Genomic DNA, 18,919 nt, shown 5'->3' with positions numbered 1-18,919 from the left:
GCTCTTACAATGTGTAGCAAGTGCTAAATCTCCATTAGTATAATAGTAACAAAAATCACCCTTTACATAATTGAACATATATTTTCCATGTGAACCCCTTTAACACAGTTCAATTCAGGAGCAAAATATAATTTATACAGTATTTATTAGAGCTAGTATTAGTAAACAGATCAAACAAATGCAGTACAACACATCACACATCCACAGTGTCTCTTTTGCTTATCATCACAGTCAGTCAGAAGTGTCCGTTTAACTTACGTAGCAGTTGAGAGATGCTTCGTTGGAGCTAGCAGGAGCTAGCTCATAGCCAGTGCTGCTGTTGAGAGCGGCAGAGTTCACACAGGAAAAGACACGACGGACGGGGGAAAAAAGCTTTGAGTGCGTCCCACACTCTAACCTGCTGAGCTAACAACGTCCACAGTGACTCCGCCGCCGTCCTCTCATCCAGACTCGCCAACCGTTCTCCGGTTCTTCGTGATACACAGCTCCGCAGCTTGTGACGACGTAACTTTTTCCAGAGTCTCATGAGGCGTTCACTTGCAGCTTTGTTAAATGCAGCTTCGTTTGTCATGGCGAGTTGAAGAAGTCTGCTGCAAAGCTATGAATAATCCGCATGATGAAAACTCACAGCAATGTTATGCCTACATTATCAATATATTGAGACCCATGTGACACAGTTTGACATGGTTTAGCAAAGTGAATGAGGAGAAATACATCCAAGTGTGAGACGTAACAAACCGAAAGCGGTCTCATGCTGCGTTCAGGGTAACTCTGTTAAAATGGGTTTCATTGGTCATGGTGAGCTGATGAACTTTGATGCCACGCCATTAATCATCTGCATGATGAAAAGTCACAATAATGTTATGCCTACATTATCAATATCTTGAGACCAATTTGACACAGTTTGACATGGTTTAGTAAAGTGGCTGGAGGGAAATACATCAAAGAGTAAGATGACCAAAACAAGACATTTCCTGATGCCACCAGGGGGCGCTTTCCTTTTAAGTCATGATTTCTAGGTAGATGTCTTCCGGTCGCGACTCTTGTCTTATATGTGTAGTTTGGAGTCGATTGGACAAAATATGTCTAAGTTACAGAAGCTCGCTTATATTGGCGTTTAGTCGAACTTTGAGACCTCACCACGGTCACACGGTATGATGAAAAGTTTAAATTCTGATAACTTTAGATCTTCATCTTGTTTTGTAGAGTCTCATCTAATTTTTAAGTTGATCTGATGAAAGCTGTCTGAGTAGTACATAAAAACATAACACGTACCAAAACAAGACATTTCGTGTTACCACCAGGGGACGCTGTGATTGTAAGTCACAATTTCTGCACCCATGTCTTCTGGTGGCGACTCTTGTCGAATGTGTCTAGTTTGGACTCAATTGGACAAAATATGTCTGAAATATGGAAGCTTGTGTTTTGATGGCGTTTCATCAAACTTTAACGCCACACCACGGTCAGACAGTTTTGCTAAAACGTAATCCTTCAATAACTTTAGATCTCCAATTTGTTGTGATGACGATCGTCTAAATTTGAAGTTGATCTGATGAAAGCTGTACGACAAGTACATCAAAGAAAAAATATGGAATATGACCAAAATGGCCACTAAAGTCAAACTGGAGGGCTTCCTGTTGCGTTATTCATAATGCACTGATGGACTTTTTTGTGCATCTAGTCATGATACACAATAATCTTTGTTTTTTTTGAGGATCGGTGAATGCTAAATGAGGGGCTTTTCCGTAGGTGGCGCTCTTGAGCCATTTTGCCACGCCCTTTTCAAAATACTCCAGAATACGTAATTTTACGCCGCCTTCGAATTTACTGCAAACTCCTACAACTTTTTGAGCACATTAAAGCCCTCAAAAAGCCAATTCATTTAAGCTAAGAAAAATAATAATAACTAGGGCTACGTTGTAGCACTAACGGGCCCGAGCACAGGCAATTTCAAGTCTGTTGCGGTCGGGGAAGAGAGAACGTTCGATGACCAAGCGCTCGTCTCCACATTGCCTGCGTTTGCCCTGTGCGGCAAGGAAGATCGCTCCACTTCTTCTGGCCAGCCGCTGGTGCTGAACTAGAGGTAAGTAACCTTGAAACTATCCAACATAACCTATTGCTTTATCTATCATCATATGCTTACATGCCTCAAGTTTTTTGTAATATGTAATTGTTATAAAAGTTACCGTTTATTTATCACGTCTAATGAACAGATTGAAGCAAGATAACTCGACAGTCTTGTTTTGGTTGTGACATTATTTTTTTTAATGAGTTACTATCAATACGCTACACGTGTACGTTTCATGTGATAGTAACTGTTTCACCAATATTCTGATACAGGATGGTATATCCGCCATTACTATTTTCACATCGTTTATTTAGTCTGTCATGGAGTTGTAGAGTGAATTAGACAGTAGTGATAACATTATAATGTCCACACATCAGTGTTGTAAACACTTCTCCAATTAATTATATAATTATGTTTTCACACTGAGGGAAGTGGAGAGACTTGATGTGGACTGTTATCAACAGCTCTGTGGGAGATCATCACCTTGAATATTACAGATGAGGTAGAAAGACATTTTATCTATGTGTACAATGTTGTATTTCTTTGTCACGTTTTATCAAAAGCGATTTAAAGTATGTGCATTTAACCATTAGGATACAAACCCAGACCCTAGTACATCGGTTCTAGCTGAAATAAGTAGTGCTTCATAAACAACACAAAACATTCATAACAGTACGCTTCTGCTCCTCATTAATGCAGCTCCTGATGTCCCCAGCAGCAACATGGTGGAGATCTGCAGCTTCATGCTGGTCAACTGGAAGACAACTGATTAAGATTAAAAGATTAAGATTAAAATCCATTTATTCATCCCAAACACATGCACAGACATGCAAAGGCACACTCATGCAGGTAGGGAAATTTAATCTCTGCTTTTTACCCATCTGGTGCAGGACACACAGAGCAGTGAGCGACCATGTACGGCGCTCGGGGGAGCAGATGTTGGGGGAGTGAGGTGCCTTGCTCATGGGCACTAGAGAGGGTAGGGAGACTCTTGGATTTTTGGACAGATCAATCCAGGTTCGACTTTTGTTGTCTCTCCATGGAGTCGAACCAAAGACGAACCAGAGACCTTCTCTGCCCATAGTCCAAGTTTCTGCCACTCGACCACCGCCTCTCCTCATGCATCATCAAACTAGTAATCTACACATCACTCCATGCGTTGCTCCCTTAACTACAGATGGCCTGCGAATGTCATGGAGTTTTACAGTGAATTAGACAGTTTAGGTATGATTTTAATCTCCACACATCAGTGTTGTAAACAGTTCTCAAATTAATTATAGAATTATGTTTTCACACTGAGAGAAGTGGAAAGACTTGATTTGGACTGTTATCAATAGGTCTGTGGGAGATTATCACCTTGAATAGTACTGATGAGGTAGAAAGACATTTTATGTATTTGTACAATGTTGTATTTCTTTCAGCACTTTTATCAGAAGGGACTTAAAATATGTACATTTCACCATGAGGATATAAACCAAGACCACAGTACAACAGTTCTATCTGAAATCGGTTGTGCTTTATACACAACACAAAACATTCTTTAACAGTGCGTTTTTTCTCTTCATAGATGAAGAACTGCAGCACCTGATGTCCTCAGCAGCAACATGGTGGAGATCTGATTTGATACACTTTAGATAAGAACCCAGTGTTTTATATTTCTGCTTTGCCATAAGAGACAGAACATGGTCATCACAGCTGTGTCCTTCAGGCTCGTCTGTCCCTAATAAAATGATAGGAAACATGAAAGTGATCGTCATTATTGTAGAGGAAGAGTTACATATGAACAAAGTGTGTAATCTTATTTTCTGTGGATATTCAACTTTGTATTTGAATATGCTTTTGGATTAAAACGTGCACTACCATGACAATGAATGTTTTTAATGGAGCTATTTCACATTAAAAGTATTGCATTATAATTTAATACATTATGTATTATGTGCAATACTTTGATTGTTTTTAAGTAATGAAATCAGGTCTGTACCTGGAGTCAGTGTTCAGTCTGGTTGGATTCAAGTTGTGTGTCAAGTTGGACCTTCTAGAGGAACATGAAACCAATACACAGATATGTAAAGTCATACATGGGCCAGGTTAAGTAATTAACAGACTTTTAAATGGTAAAAATAAAATATTAGTTCAAAGTTAATCAGAGCATAATCATTTCAGATTAGGAAATAGGTAGTGCATATAAGCCTACAACTCTGTATGACACTGTCTGTTCTAGTAAAGTTACAAGGCTATGACTTACTCATATTTAACAAAAGAATTCAGTGAAGTCTGTCTGAGATTAACGATTTAAATACTGAAGGTGGGAGACACGGTTATTTTTCACTGTAACACGTGACAGGACATCAACACCGTGACTCTGAATAAAGAGCCTTAAAAGACGTAGTGCTCCTTTGAACAGCTGCTCTTACAATGTGTAGCAAGTGCTAAATCTCCATTAGTATAATAGTAACAAAAATCACCCTTTACATAATTGAACATATATTTTCCATGTGAACCCCTTTAACACAGTTCAATTCAGGAGCAAAATATAATTTATACAGTATTTATTAGAGCTAGTATTAGTAAACAGATCAAACAAATGCAGTACAACACATCACACGTGCACCAGCATGCAGTCTCAATGTCGCTACGGAATTGACTCTGCAAAGTCAGTCCACAGTGTCTCTTTTGCTTATCATCACAGTCAGTCAGAAGTGTCCGTTTAACTTACGTAGCAGTTGAGAGATGCTTCGTTGGAGCTAGCAGGAGCTAGCTCATAGCCAGTGCTGCTGTTGAGAGCGGCAGAGTTCACACAGGAAAAGACACAACGTGAGAGGGGAAAAAAGCTTTGAGTGCGTCCCACACTCTAACCTGCTGAGCGAACAACGTCCACAGTGACTCCGCCGCCGTCCTCTCATCCAGACTCGCCAACCGTTCTCCGGTTCTTCGTGATACACAGCTCCGCAGCTTGTGACGACGTAACTTTTTCCAGAGTCTCATGAGGCGTTCACTTGCAGCTTTGTTAAATGCAGCTTCGTTTGTCATGGCGAGTTGAAGAAGTCTGCTGCAAAGCTATGAATAATCCGCATGATGAAAACTCACAGCAATGTTATGCCTACATTATCAATATATTGAGACCCATGTGACACAGTTTGACATGGTTTAGCAAAGTGAATGAGGAGAAATACATCCAAGTGTGAGACGTAACAAACCGAAAGCGGTCTCATGCTGCGTTCAGGGTAACTCTGTTAAAATGGGTTTCATTGGTCATGGTGAGCTGATGAACTTTGATGCCACGCCATTAATCATCTGCATGATGAAAAGTCACAATAATGTTATGCCTACATTATCAATATCTTGAGACCAATTTGACACAGTTTGACATGGTTTAGTAAAGTGGCTGGAGGGAAATACATCAAAGAGTAAGATGACCAAAACAAGACATTTCCTGATGCCACCAGGGGGCGCTTTCCTTTTAAGTCATGATTTCTAGGTAGATGTCTTCCGGTCGCGACTCTTGTCTTATATGTGTAGTTTGGAGTCGATTGGACAAAATATGTCTAAGTTACAGAAGCTCGCTTATATTGGCGTTTAGTCGAACTTTGAGACCTCACCACGGTCACACGGTATGATGAAAAGTTTAAATTCTGATAACTTTAGATCTTCATCTTGTTTTGTAGAGTCTCATCTAATTTTTAAGTTGATCTGATGAAAGCTGTCTGAGTAGTACATAAAAACATAACACGTACCAAAACAAGACATTTCGTGTTACCACCAGGGGACGCTTTGATTGTAAGTCACAATTTCTGCACCCATGTCTTCTGGTGGCGACTCTTGTCGAATGTGTCTAGTTTGGACTCAATTGGACAAAATATGTCTGAAATATGGAAGCTTGTGTTTTGATGGCGTTTCATCAAACTTTAACGCCACACCACGGTCAGACAGTTTTGCTAAAACGTAATCCTTCAATAACTTTAGATCTCCAATTTGTTGTGATGACGATCGTCTAAATTTGAAGTTGATCTGATGAAAGCTGTACGACAAGTACATCAAAGAAAAAATATGGAATATGACCAAAATGGCCACTAAAGTCAAACTGGAGGGCTTCCTGTTGCGTTATTCATAATGCACTGATGGACTTTTTTGTGCATCTAGTCATGATACACAATAATCTTTGTTTTTTTTGAGGATCGGTGAATGCTAAATGAGGGGCTTTTCCGTAGGTGGCGCTCTTGAGCCATTTTGCCACGCCCTTTTCAAAATACTCCAGAATACGTAATTTTACGCCGCCTTCGAATTTACTGCAAACTCCTACAACTTTTTGAGCACATTAAAGCCCTCAAAAAGCCAATTCATTTAAGCTAAGAAAAATAATAATAACTAGGGCTACGTTGTAGCACTAACGGGCCCGAGCACAGGCAATTTCAAGTCTGTTGCGGTCGGGGAAGAGAGAACGTTCGATGACCAAGCGCTCGTCTCCACATTGCCTGCGTTTGCCCTGTGCGGCAAGGAAGATCGCTCCACTTCTTCTGGCCAGCCGCTGGTGCTGAACTAGAGGTAAGTAACCTTGAAACTATCCAACATAACCTATTGCTTTATCTATCATCATATGCTTACATGCCTCAAGTTTTTTGTAATATGTAATTGTTATAAAAGTTACCGTTTATTTATCACGTCTAATGAACAGATTGAAGCAAGATAACTCGACAGTCTTGTTTTGGTTGTGACATTATTTTTTTTAATGAGTTACTATCAATACGCTACACGTGTACGTTTCATGTGATAGTAACTGTTTCACCAATATTCTGATACAGGATGGTATATCCGCCATTACTATTTTCACATCGTTTATTTAGTCTGTCATGGAGTTGTAGAGTGAATTAGACAGTAGTGATAACATTATAATGTCCACACATCAGTGTTGTAAACACTTCTCCAATTAATTATATAATTATGTTTTCACACTGAGGGAAGTGGAGAGACTTGATGTGGACTGTTATCAACAGCTCTGTGGGAGATCATCACCTTGAATATTACAGATGAGGTAGAAAGACATTTTATCTATGTGTACAATGTTGTATTTCTTTGTCACGTTTTATCAAAAGCGATTTAAAGTATGTGCATTTAACCATTAGGATACAAACCCAGACCCTAGTACATCGGTTCTAGCTGAAATAAGTAGTGCTTCATAAACAACACAAAACATTCATAACAGTACGCTTCTGCTCCTCATTAATGCAGCTCCTGATGTCCCCAGCAGCAACATGGTGGAGATCTGCAGCTTCATGCTGGTCAACTGGAAGACAACTGATTAAGATTAAAAGATTAAGATTAAAATCCATTTATTCATCCCAAACACATGCACAGACATGCAAAGGCACACTCATGCAGGTAGGGAAATTTAATCTCTGCTTTTTACCCATCTGGTGCAGGACACACAGAGCAGTGAGCGACCATGTACGGCGCTCGGGGGAGCAGATGTTGGGGGAGTGAGGTGCCTTGCTCATGGGCACTAGAGAGGGTAGGGAGACTCTTGGATTTTTGGACAGATCAATCCAGGTTCGACTTTTGTTGTCTCTCCATGGAGTCGAACCAAAGACGAACCAGAGACCTTCTCTGCCCATAGTCCAAGTTTCTGCCACTCGACCACCGCCTCTCCTCATGCATCATCAAACTAGTAATCTACACATCACTCCATGCGTTGCTCCCTTAACTACAGATGGCCTGCGAATGTCATGGAGTTTTACAGTGAATTAGACAGTTTAGGTATGATTTTAATCTCCACACATCAGTGTTGTAAACAGTTCTCAAATTAATTATAGAATTATGTTTTCACACTGAGAGAAGTGGAAAGACTTGATTTGGACTGTTATCAATAGGTCTGTGGGAGATTATCACCTTGAATAGTACTGATGAGGTAGAAAGACATTTTATGTATTTGTACAATGTTGTATTTCTTTCAGCACTTTTATCAGAAGGGACTTAAAATATGTACATTTCACCATGAGGATATAAACCAAGACCACAGTACAACAGTTCTATCTGAAATCGGTTGTGCTTTATACACAACACAAAACATTCTTTAACAGTGCGTTTTTTCTCTTCATAGATGAAGAACTGCAGCACCTGATGTCCTCAGCAGCAACATGGTGGAGATCTGATTTGATACACTTTAGATAAGAACCCAGTGTTTTATATTTCTGCTTTGCCATAAGAGACAGAACATGGTCATCACAGCTGTGTCCTTCAGGCTCGTCTGTCCCTAATAAAATGATAGGAAACATGAAAGTGATCGTCATTATTGTAGAGGAAGAGTTACATATGAACAAAGTGTGTAATCTTATTTTCTGTGGATATTCAACTTTGTATTTGAATATGCTTTTGGATTAAAACGTGCACTACCATGACAATGAATGTTTTTAATGGAGCTATTTCACATTAAAAGTATTGCATTATAATTTAATACATTATGTATTATGTGCAATACTTTGATTGTTTTTAAGTAATGAAATCAGGTCTGTACCTGGAGTCAGTGTTCAGTCTGGTTGGATTCAAGTTGTGTGTCAAGTTGGACCTTCTAGAGGAACATGAAACCAATACACAGATATGTAAAGTCATACATGGGCCAGGTTAAGTAATTAACAGACTTTTAAATGGTAAAAATAAAATATTAGTTCAAAGTTAATCAGAGCATAATCATTTCAGATTAGGAAATAGGTAGTGCATATAAGCCTACAACTCTGTATGACACTGTCTGTTCTAGTAAAGTTACAAGGCTATGACTTACTCATATTTAACAAAAGAATTCAGTGAAGTCTGTCTGAGATTAACGATTTAAATACTGAAGGTGGGAGACACGGTTATTTTTCACTGTAACACGTGACAGGACATCAACACCGTGACTCTGAATAAAGAGCCTTAAAAGACGTAGTGCTCCTTTGAACAGCTGCTCTTACAATGTGTAGCAAGTGCTAAATCTCCATTAGTATAATAGTAACAAAAATCACCCTTTACATAATTGAACATATATTTTCCATGTGAACCCCTTTAACACAGTTCAATTCAGGAGCAAAATATAATTTATACAGTATTTATTAGAGCTAGTATTAGTAAACAGATCAAACAAATGCAGTACAACACATCACACGTGCACCAGCATGCAGTCTCAATGTCGCTACGGAATTGACTCTGCAAAGTCAGTCCACAGTGTCTCTTTTGCTTATCATCACAGTCAGTCAGAAGTGTCCGTTTAACTTACGTAGCAGTTGAGAGATGCTTCGTTGGAGCTAGCAGGAGCTAGCTCATAGCCAGTGCTGCTGTTGAGAGCGGCAGAGTTCACACAGGAAAAGACACAACGTGAGAGGGGAAAAAAGCTTTGAGTGCGTCCCACACTCTAACCTGCTGAGCGAACAACGTCCACAGTGACTCCGCCGCCGTCCTCTCATCCAGACTCGCCAACCGTTCTCCGGTTCTTCGTGATACACAGCTCCGCAGCTTGTGACGACGTAACTTTGTTCAGAGTCTCATGAGGCGTTCACTTGCAGCTGTGTTAAATGCAGCTTCGTTTGTCATGGCGAGTTGAAGAAGTCTGCTGCAAAGCTATGAATAATCCGCATGATGAAAACTCACAGCAATGTTATGCCTACATTATCAATATCTTGAGACCAATTTGACACAGTTTGACATGGTTTAGTAAAGTGGCTGGAGGGAAATACATCAAAGAGTAAGATGACCAAAACAAGACATTTCCTGATGCCACCAGGGGGCGCTTTCCTTTTAAGTCATGATTTCTAGGTAGATGTCTTCCGGTCGCGACTCTTGTCTTATATGTGTAGTTTGGAGTCGATTGGACAAAATATGTCTAAGTTACAGAAGCTCGCTTATATTGGCGTTTAGTCGAACTTTGAGACCTCACCACGGTCACACGGTATGATGAAAAGTTTAAATATTGATAACTTTAGATCTTCATCTTGTTTTGTAGAGTCTCATCTAATTTTTAAGTTGATCTGATGAAAGCTGTATGAGTAGTACATAAAAACATAACACGTACCAAAAACAAGACATTTCCTGTTGCCACCAGGGGGCGCTGTGATTGTAAGTCACAATTTCTGCACCGATGTCTTCTGGTGGCGACTCTTGTCGTATGTGTCTAGTTTGGACTCAATTGGACAAAATATGTCTGAAATATGGAAGCTTGTGTTTTGATGGCGTTTCATCAAACTTTAACGCCACACCACGGTCAGACGGTTTTGCTAAAACGTAATCCTTCAATAACTTTAGATCTCCAATTTGTTGTGATGACGATCGTCTAAATTTGAAGTTGATCTGATGAAAGCTGTACGACAAGTACATCAAAGAAAAAATATGGAATATGACCAAAATGGCCACTAAAGTTAAACTGGCGGGCTTCCTGTTGCGTTATTCATAATGCACTGACGGACTTTTTTGTGCATCTACTCATGATACACAATAGTCTTTGTTTTTTTTGAGGATCGGTGAATGCTAAACAAGGGGCTTTTCCGTAGGTGGCGCTCTTGAGCCATTTTGCCACGCCCTTTTCAAAATACTCCAGAATACGAAATTTTTCGCCGCCTTCGAATTTACTGCAAACTCCTACAACTTTTTGAGCACATTAAAGCCGTCAAAAAGCCAATTCATTTAAGCTAAGAAAAATAATAATAATAACTAGGGCTACGTTGTAGCACTAACGGGCCCGAGCACAGGCAATTTCAAGTCTGTTGCGGTCGGGGAAGAGAGAACGTTCGATGACCAAGCGCTCGTCTCCACGTTGCCTGTGATTGTGAATTGCGGCAATATCGCTTCACTTCCTGTAGTCAGCAGGTGGCTCTATGAATTAGAGGTAAGTAACCTTAAAACCAGTGTATAAAGTTCTTGAAAGCCATACTTGAGTAAAAGTACAGATATCTTACTTGAAAGTGACTTTGGTAAAAGTAAAAGTCACCCGTCAGAAAATGACTTGAGTAAAAGTCTGAAATCAGCTCATATTAAATGTACTTAAGTATTAAAAGTATCTGATGTTGAAATTTACTTAAGTATCAAAAGTACAAGTACCAAAATTACAAATCTAAAGTACTTTTTATAGTCTATACAGACAGAAAACTACCAAAAATGTTTCTCCTCAAGATTTATTTCAACTGACTGGAAAATTATAACAATATGCATATAATCTATAATTTTACAAATTTTGAACCCTAGATACTGAGGTTCAAATAGTAATGGACCAGTGCATCTGAACTTCTAGAGACAACAAAGAATCAACACAACAGAATAAACAAGTGCCTCTTGTGTCTGCCTAAGAACATTAATAAACCACAGTATAACAACTAAAACATTCTGTAAATATCACAAAACCTGGATCTTTCATCAGTAGCAGGAGTGATACACAATGCCCCTTCTGATAACTCAGTAACCGGAAACAAGTTCTAGGCACACAAATTAAGATAGTTTCTCTTTTGTTAACAGCTGCACTTTGCTAGTACAAATAAGAAAAACTCACTGGACAGTCTCGTTTTGCTGCCAAATTTCAGACCGAATAATAAAAGCTAAACTGAACCGAGCTCCTGCAGGAGAACCTGAATCATTATAAAGGGAATAAATGGATGGGGAATGTGCTGGTGTTGATTAAGTCCCTCCTCTTTGTACACACATCGCTATTCCTCATTGGATGGTTTAGTGAGGTCCTCGGATCGGCCCTGCCAGAGTCGGAGCGTCGAGAAGACGATCAAACTGGAATCTAGAGGAAGTCAATCTCGTAACAGGGTTCCTGATGGTGAACCTGCGGAGGGATCATGACCGGTACAGCCTGCTTGACCCCAGTCGACCAAGGCAGCACGACCAACCTGTGGACGCTGGGGTCTCGCGTGAGGGGGGTCTCGCGCCCCCCTCCACGCCGTTGGACCTGCACATCTCCCGAGGCAGAGGGCACGCGAGTGAGCAAGAGAGAGAGGTGCGCCGTGCATACAGGCTCGCGTTGCGCCAACCTGTGCTGCTCAAGTAACGAGACAGTTTTGAGAATGTAACACAATGAAATACAGACATGGTGTTTTCATTTTGTTTATCAAACTTATAAGCCTCACCACGGTCACTCAACTGGCATAATAGTTAATTTACTACACAACACTGTACAATGTTGTAATTCTATGCATTGCAAAATAACTCTGTACGATCAATAACTATATTGAAGTCTTTTTTAACCATATATTCTTTGTCTTGTCAAGATGGTGTTCTCAGATGCAGACAGTGGATCTTACAATGTTGTGGTAACGCAATGGCATTTTACTGTAGAGGACTTGATGATGATGACCCCAGTGTACCGATCATATCATTTCAATCACACTGTTATTCAAGTAAATGTAATTGATTTCTATAGACATAAATGGCTTTTCAATAAACAAGCACCATGATATTACATAGACATATTAATCGTTTGTCCATTCACTACAACATCCGAAGACATGTGTCATCTGAATTTTATTATTGCAAATACAAAGTGGCTATAATGTCATATATGTAATCTCTTCAAATGAAATGTTTTATGCATTAAAACAATACAGCGTTGTCCTTGCTCTCATATTTGTGTATGGCATACATCCTGATAGTGGCTCCTGATGTTGTCAATGGATCTGACAACTTCTGATGTCAGGACTCAGTGCCATCTTAATGAAGTGGACATTATGATGATAACACCAGCTGACTGTTCACTGGTGTTTGCCTGTTGACACAGATGAAACCCAGCAGTCAATAGGCTCACAGATGGAGTCCCATTTCCATCATGGCACTGTAGTTGCTAGGCAGATTTCATGCGGCAATTTGAAGGTGTCTCAGCTCTGCCCCTTAAGCCAAAGTTCACTTTGGACAATGTGATTCATGCCTAGTTGTGGTTACATGACAAAACGCTTGAGTTTGTGCAGTTGCGCCCAGAATAGAGAGGGACAGAGCAGAGACGGACGGCAAGAGAGATGCTCATTTCCCAGAGCAAGAACACTGATTGAAACCACACAAAATATTAGACTCCAAAACAAGACTGTAAAGCTTTTAAGTCAAGTTTATTCACACACACATTCATGCTATATTGCATATAAAATCCAATAAATATAGTTTTCCACAAAGGACAGATGTATGGACTTTCTTCACAACAGCGCCATCTACATCTGGTGTTCCAAATGTAGAAACACCACTGAACTAATTCATACCAATCGCAGACTACATATGTAATGTTGAAGTACTTGTCCATTAAATGCAACCATTTAGACAAATGACATGGTTAGTTTGATTTTTGTACATATATTGGGATAATATTTGAATATCCCACAAATAACTAATGTGACAACCAGTGTAAACACAGTTCTTCAATTAATTGTATAATTATGTTTTCATACTGAGGGAAGTGGAGAGACTTGATGTGGAATGTTATCAATAGCTCTGTGGGAAATTATCACCTTGAATATTACAGATGAGGTAAAAATACATTTTCTCTATTTGTACAATGTTGTATTTCTTTCCTTACTTTTATCAAAAGTGACTTCAAATATGTACATTTAACCATGACGATACAAACCAAGACCACAGTACAACGGTTCTATCTGAAATCTGTTGTGCTTCATACACAACACAAAACATTCTTTAACAGTGCTGTTTTTGTCTTCATAGATGAAGAACTGCAGCACCTGATGTCCTCAGCAGCAACATGGTGGAGATCTGCAGCGTCATGCTGGTCAACACGTGGACGACTGCATCGTCATCTACACAACACTTCTAAATTCCTCCCTTAACTAAATATGACCTGCAACTGTTTAGTGGTGGTGGTCATTGCAAAGTGTCATGTATAAGAGTTAATGTCTATCTTCATTATGGTTGGTTAAAAAAATAAACATTTATTAGAACAATGTGTATTTTTTGCTTTCTGATTTTATACACTTTCGAAAAGAACCCTGTGTTTAATATTTCTGCTTTGCCATAAGAGACACAACATGGTCATCACAGCTGTGTCCTTCAGGCTCGTCTGTCCCTAATAAAAATGATAGGAAACACCAAATATATCATTATTGTACAGGAAGTGTTACTTTTGAACAAGTGTGTATTCTCATTTTCTGTGGATATTCAACTATGTATTTGAATATGCTTTTGGATTAAAACGTGCACCAGCATGACAATAAATGTACAGTATGGAGTTATTTCACGTTAAAAGTATTGCATTATAATTTAATACATTATGCATTATGTGCAATACTTTGATTGTTTGTATTAGTAATGCATTATGTGCAATACTTTGATTGTTTGTATTAGTAATGAAAACAGGTCTGTACCTGGAGTCAGTGTTCAGTCTGGTTGGATTCAAGTTATGTCTCATGCTGGACCTTCTAGAGGAACATAAAACCAATGCACAGATATGTAAAGTCATACGTGTGCCAGGTCAACTTTTTAACAGACTTTTACATAGTAAAAATAAAATATTAATTCAAAGTTAAATCATTTCAGCTAAGGAAATAGGTAGTGCATATTAGCCTACAATTCTGTATGACACTGTCTGTTCTATTAAAGTTACAATTCTTTGATTTACTCATATTTAACAAAAGAATTCAGTGAAGTGTGTCTGAGATTAGCGATTTAAAGAGTGAAGGTGGCAGACACGGTTACTTTTCACTGTAACACGTTACAACACTACTCTGAGGAAAGAGCTTTAGGACACGTAATGCTCCTTTGAACAGCTTCTCTTGCAATGCAGATGTGACGTTAAACACTCAGGTTTCAGCTAGCTCCTTGAGCCTACACACAGTCTCCTTTCTCAGATTCATCCTTATAAATTAACGCTTGTCTCTGCTTGGTGGACCTGGGTTCACAGTGTTGTGTCGGTAACAGCTAGCATTGGCTTCGAAGCCGTTCGCAGCTGGTATGTTGTTTCCGGATTAGCGTTGCTAAGCTAGCACGCCTGATTCAAAGGCACCCTGCGAATCACTGCGAACACATGTAAATAAAATACTCTACGTGACTTACCACAGAAACGGGAGCGCAGTCGGCGTTAACGTGTCCGTCAGATGAACAAGCAGAACATCAAACTGTGCTACTGATACGATGGTGTGTGTATCTTCAGCACAGACTGCAGCACGGAAGAAGATTCTCATGATGAGTTCACTTGCAGCTGTGTTAAATGCAGCTTCCTTTGTCATGGCGAGTTGAAGAAGTCTGCTGCAAAGCTATGAATAATCCGCATGATGAAAACTCACAGCAATGTTATGCCTACATTATCAATATATTGAGACCCATGTGACACAGTTTGACATGGTTTAGCAAAGTGAATGAGGAGAAATACATCCAAGTGTGAGACGTAACAAACCGAAAGCGGTCTCATGCTGCGTTCAGGGTAACTCTGTTAAAATGGGTTTCATTGGTCATGGTGAGCTGATGAACTTTGATGCCACGCCATTAACAATCTGCATGATGAAAAGTCACAATAATGTTATGCCTACATTATCAATATCTTGAGACCAATTTGACACAGTTTGACATGGTTTAGTAAAGTGGCTGGAGGGAAATACATCAAAGAGTAAGATGACCAAAACAAGACATTTCCTGATGCCACCAGGGGGCGCTTTCCTTTTAAGTCATGATTTCTAGGTAGATGTCTTCCGGTCGCGACTCTTGTCTTATATGTGTAGTTTGGAGTCGATTGGACAAAATATGTCTAAGTTACAGAAGCTCGCTTATATTGGCGTTTAGTCGAACTTTGAGACCTCACCACGGTCACACGGTATGATGAAAAGTTTAAATTCTGATAACTTTAGATCTTCATCTTGTTTTGTAGAGTCTCATCTAATTTTTAAGTTGATCTGATGAAAGCTGTCTGAGTAGTACATAAAAACATAACACGTACCAAAACAAGACATTTCGTGTTACCACCAGGGGGCGCTGTGATTGTAAGTCACAATTTCTGCACCCATGTCTTCTGGTGGCGACTCTTGTCGAATGTGTCTAGTTTGGACTCAATTGGACAAAATATGTCTGAAATATGGAAGCTTGTGTTTTGATGGCGTTTCATCAAACTTTAACGCCACACCACGGTCAGACGGTTTTGCTAAAACGTAATCCTTCAATAACTTTAGATCTCCAATTTGTTGTGATGACGATCGTCTAAATTTGAAGTTGATCTGATGAAAGCTGTACGACAAGTACATCAAAGAAAAAATATGGAATATGACCAAAATGGCCACTAAAGTCAAACTGGCGGGCTTCCTGTTGCGTTATTCATAATGCACTGATGGACTTTTTTGTGCATCTAGTCATGATACACAATAATCTTTGTTTTTTTTGAGGATCGGTGAATGCTAAATGAGGGGCTTTTCCGTAGGTGGCGCTCTTGAGCCATTTTGCCACGCCCTTTTCAAAATACTCCAGAATACGTAATTTTACGCCGCCTTCGAATTTACTGCAAACTCCTACAACTTTTTGAGCACATTAAAGCCCTCAAAAAGCCAATTCATTTAAGCTAAGAAAAATAATAATAATAATAATAATAATCATTTCAATTTCAATAGGGCCTCCCACCGATTTCGGTGCTCGGGCCCTAACTAGGGCTACGTTGTAGCACTAACGGGCCCGAGCACAGGCAATTTCAAGTCTGTTGCGGTCGGGGAAGAGAGAACGTTCGATGACCAAGCGCTCGTCTCAGCGTTGCATGCATTTGCGCACTGCTGCGATATAAACGCTTCACTTCCTGTAGCCAGCAGGTGGCGCTATGATTTTAAGTCATGGTGTCTTTGTTGATGTCATCAGGTCGCGCTTCTTGTCTTACATGTGTAGTTTGAACTCGATTGGACCAAATATGTCCAAGATACAGAAGCTTGTGTTTTGATGGCGTTTAGTCACATTTTGACGCCTCGCCACGGTCACACGGTGTGGCGAAAAATTGATCTTTCAATAACTTTAGATCTCCATCTTGTTGTGATGACACTCGTCTAAATTTTCAGTTGATCTGATGAAAGCTCTCCAAGAAGTACTTGAAAATAAAAAACATGGAATATGGTCCAAATAGAAAATGGCGGGGTTCCTGTTGCATTTTTCAAATTGCTCCGAGCGCGTTTTTTGTGCATCTGGTGATGATACACAACTGTCTTCAATTTCGTGAGGATCAGTGAATTCTAAATGAGGTGTTTCTCCATAAATGAGGGGAAGCTCCGTTGGTGGCGCTGTTGAGCCATTTTGCCACGCCCATTCTTTAAAACCATCTGAATATCTTCAAGGGAGGGGGGCTGATGATACACACATGTAGTTTGAGGGAGATGGACCCATGAACACGGAAGTTAAAGCGTTTTCGTGTGTCATGGCGAGCTGATGTGACGCCCCGCCACAGTCAGACAGTGTGACAAAAGTTGTTTCTTTGATAACTTTAGATCTCCATCTTGTTGTGATGACGCTCGTCTAAATTTTCAGTTGATGTGATGAAAGTTGTACGAGAAGTATATCAAAGTAAAAGATTATGGAATATGACCAAAATGGCCACGAAATCGAAAATGGCGTGCTTCCTGTTGCGTTTTTCATATTGCTCCGAGCGCGTTTTTTGTGCATCTGGTGATGATACACAACTGTCTTCAATTTCGTGCGGATCAGTGAATGCTAAATGAGGTGTTTCTCCGTAAATGAGGGAAAGCACCGTTGGTGGCGCTGTTGAGCCATTTTGCCACACCCATTTCCAAATACCCCAGATTACGTAAATTTTCACGAGGCCCATAATCTGCCCTATAGATGTTGAATGCATTCTGTAGTGAGAACACATTCAAGCACATGTCCTACACCTCCATGAGAGGGGGGAGGGGTGAGAAGGGGGAGGGATGAGAGGGGTGAAAGGGGGTGGGGTAAGATGGGGGCGGGTTGATCTGAGGAGGTCTGTTTTAGACAGAGTAAAAAGGTGCTTTTTTAAATTATCCTTGGGGTATTTTTACCAAAATATTTTACAGACATTTCATTAAGACCCCAAGGAACCATATCAACTGTGTTGAAATGGAAATAATATGTCCCCTTTAAAGCGAATATGTCCCCTTTAAGCGGTTTCGTGTGTCATGGTGAGCTGATTTGACGCCCCGCCACAGTCAGACGGTGTGTCGAAAGGTTGTTTCTTTGATAACTTTAGATCTCCATCTTGTTGTGATGCCACCCGTCTAAATTTTAAATTGATGTGATGAAAGCTCTCCGACAAATAAATCAAAGCGCACGATGTACAAAAACAAGACATTTCCTGATGCCACCAGGGGGCGCTTTCCTTTTAAGTCATGATTTCTAGGTAGATGTCTTCCGGTCGCGACTCTTGTCTTATATGTGTAGTTTGGAGTCGATTGGACAAAATATGTCTAAGTTACAGAAGCTTGCTTATATTGGCGTTTAGTCGAACTTTGAGACCTCACCACGGTCACACGGTGTGATGAAAAGTTTAAATATTGATAACTTTAGATCTTCATCTTGTTTTGTAGAGTCTCATCTAATTTTTAAGTTGATCTGATGAAAGCTCTCCGAGTAGTACATAAAAACATAACACGTCTTAAAAACAAGACATTTCCCGTTGCCCCCAGGGGGCGCTGTGATTGTAAGTCACAATTTCTGCACCGATGTCTTCTGGTCGCGATTCTTGTCGTATGTGTCTAGTTTGGACTCAATTGGACAAAATATGTCTGAAATATGGAAGCTTGTGTTTTGATGGCGTTTCATCAAACTTTAACGCCACACCACGGTCAGACGGTTTTGCTAAAACGTAATCCTTCAATAACTTTAGATCTCCAATTTGTTGTGATGACGATCGTCTAAATTTGAAGTTGATCTGATGAAAGCTGTACGACAAGTACATCAAAGAAAAAATAT

At 39.9% G+C, this 18,919-nt stretch overlaps 1 long non-coding RNA gene across 1 annotated transcript; it reads right to left on the bottom strand.

Moving 5' to 3' along the window:
- Positions 1-13,102: 13,102 nt before the first annotated feature.
- LOC133943312 (uncharacterized) lies at positions 13,103-15,166 on the bottom strand. The gene is made up of 3 exons (XR_009915929.1): positions 15,068-15,166; positions 14,380-14,433; positions 13,103-14,081 (listed from the first exon to the last, which is right to left on the bottom strand). It is a non-coding gene; the product is annotated as an uncharacterized LOC133943312 (long non-coding RNA).
- Between the last annotated feature and the right edge of the window lie 3,753 nt (positions 15,167-18,919).

The sequence above is a fragment of the Platichthys flesus genome, chromosome 3, assembly GCF_949316205.1.
Source record: "Platichthys flesus chromosome 3, fPlaFle2.1, whole genome shotgun sequence".
NCBI classification, from domain to species: domain Eukaryota; kingdom Metazoa; phylum Chordata; class Actinopteri; order Pleuronectiformes; family Pleuronectidae; genus Platichthys; species Platichthys flesus.
The sequence above is the reverse complement of the archived record's forward strand: the minus strand, read 5'-3'. Positions and strand labels throughout refer to the sequence as shown.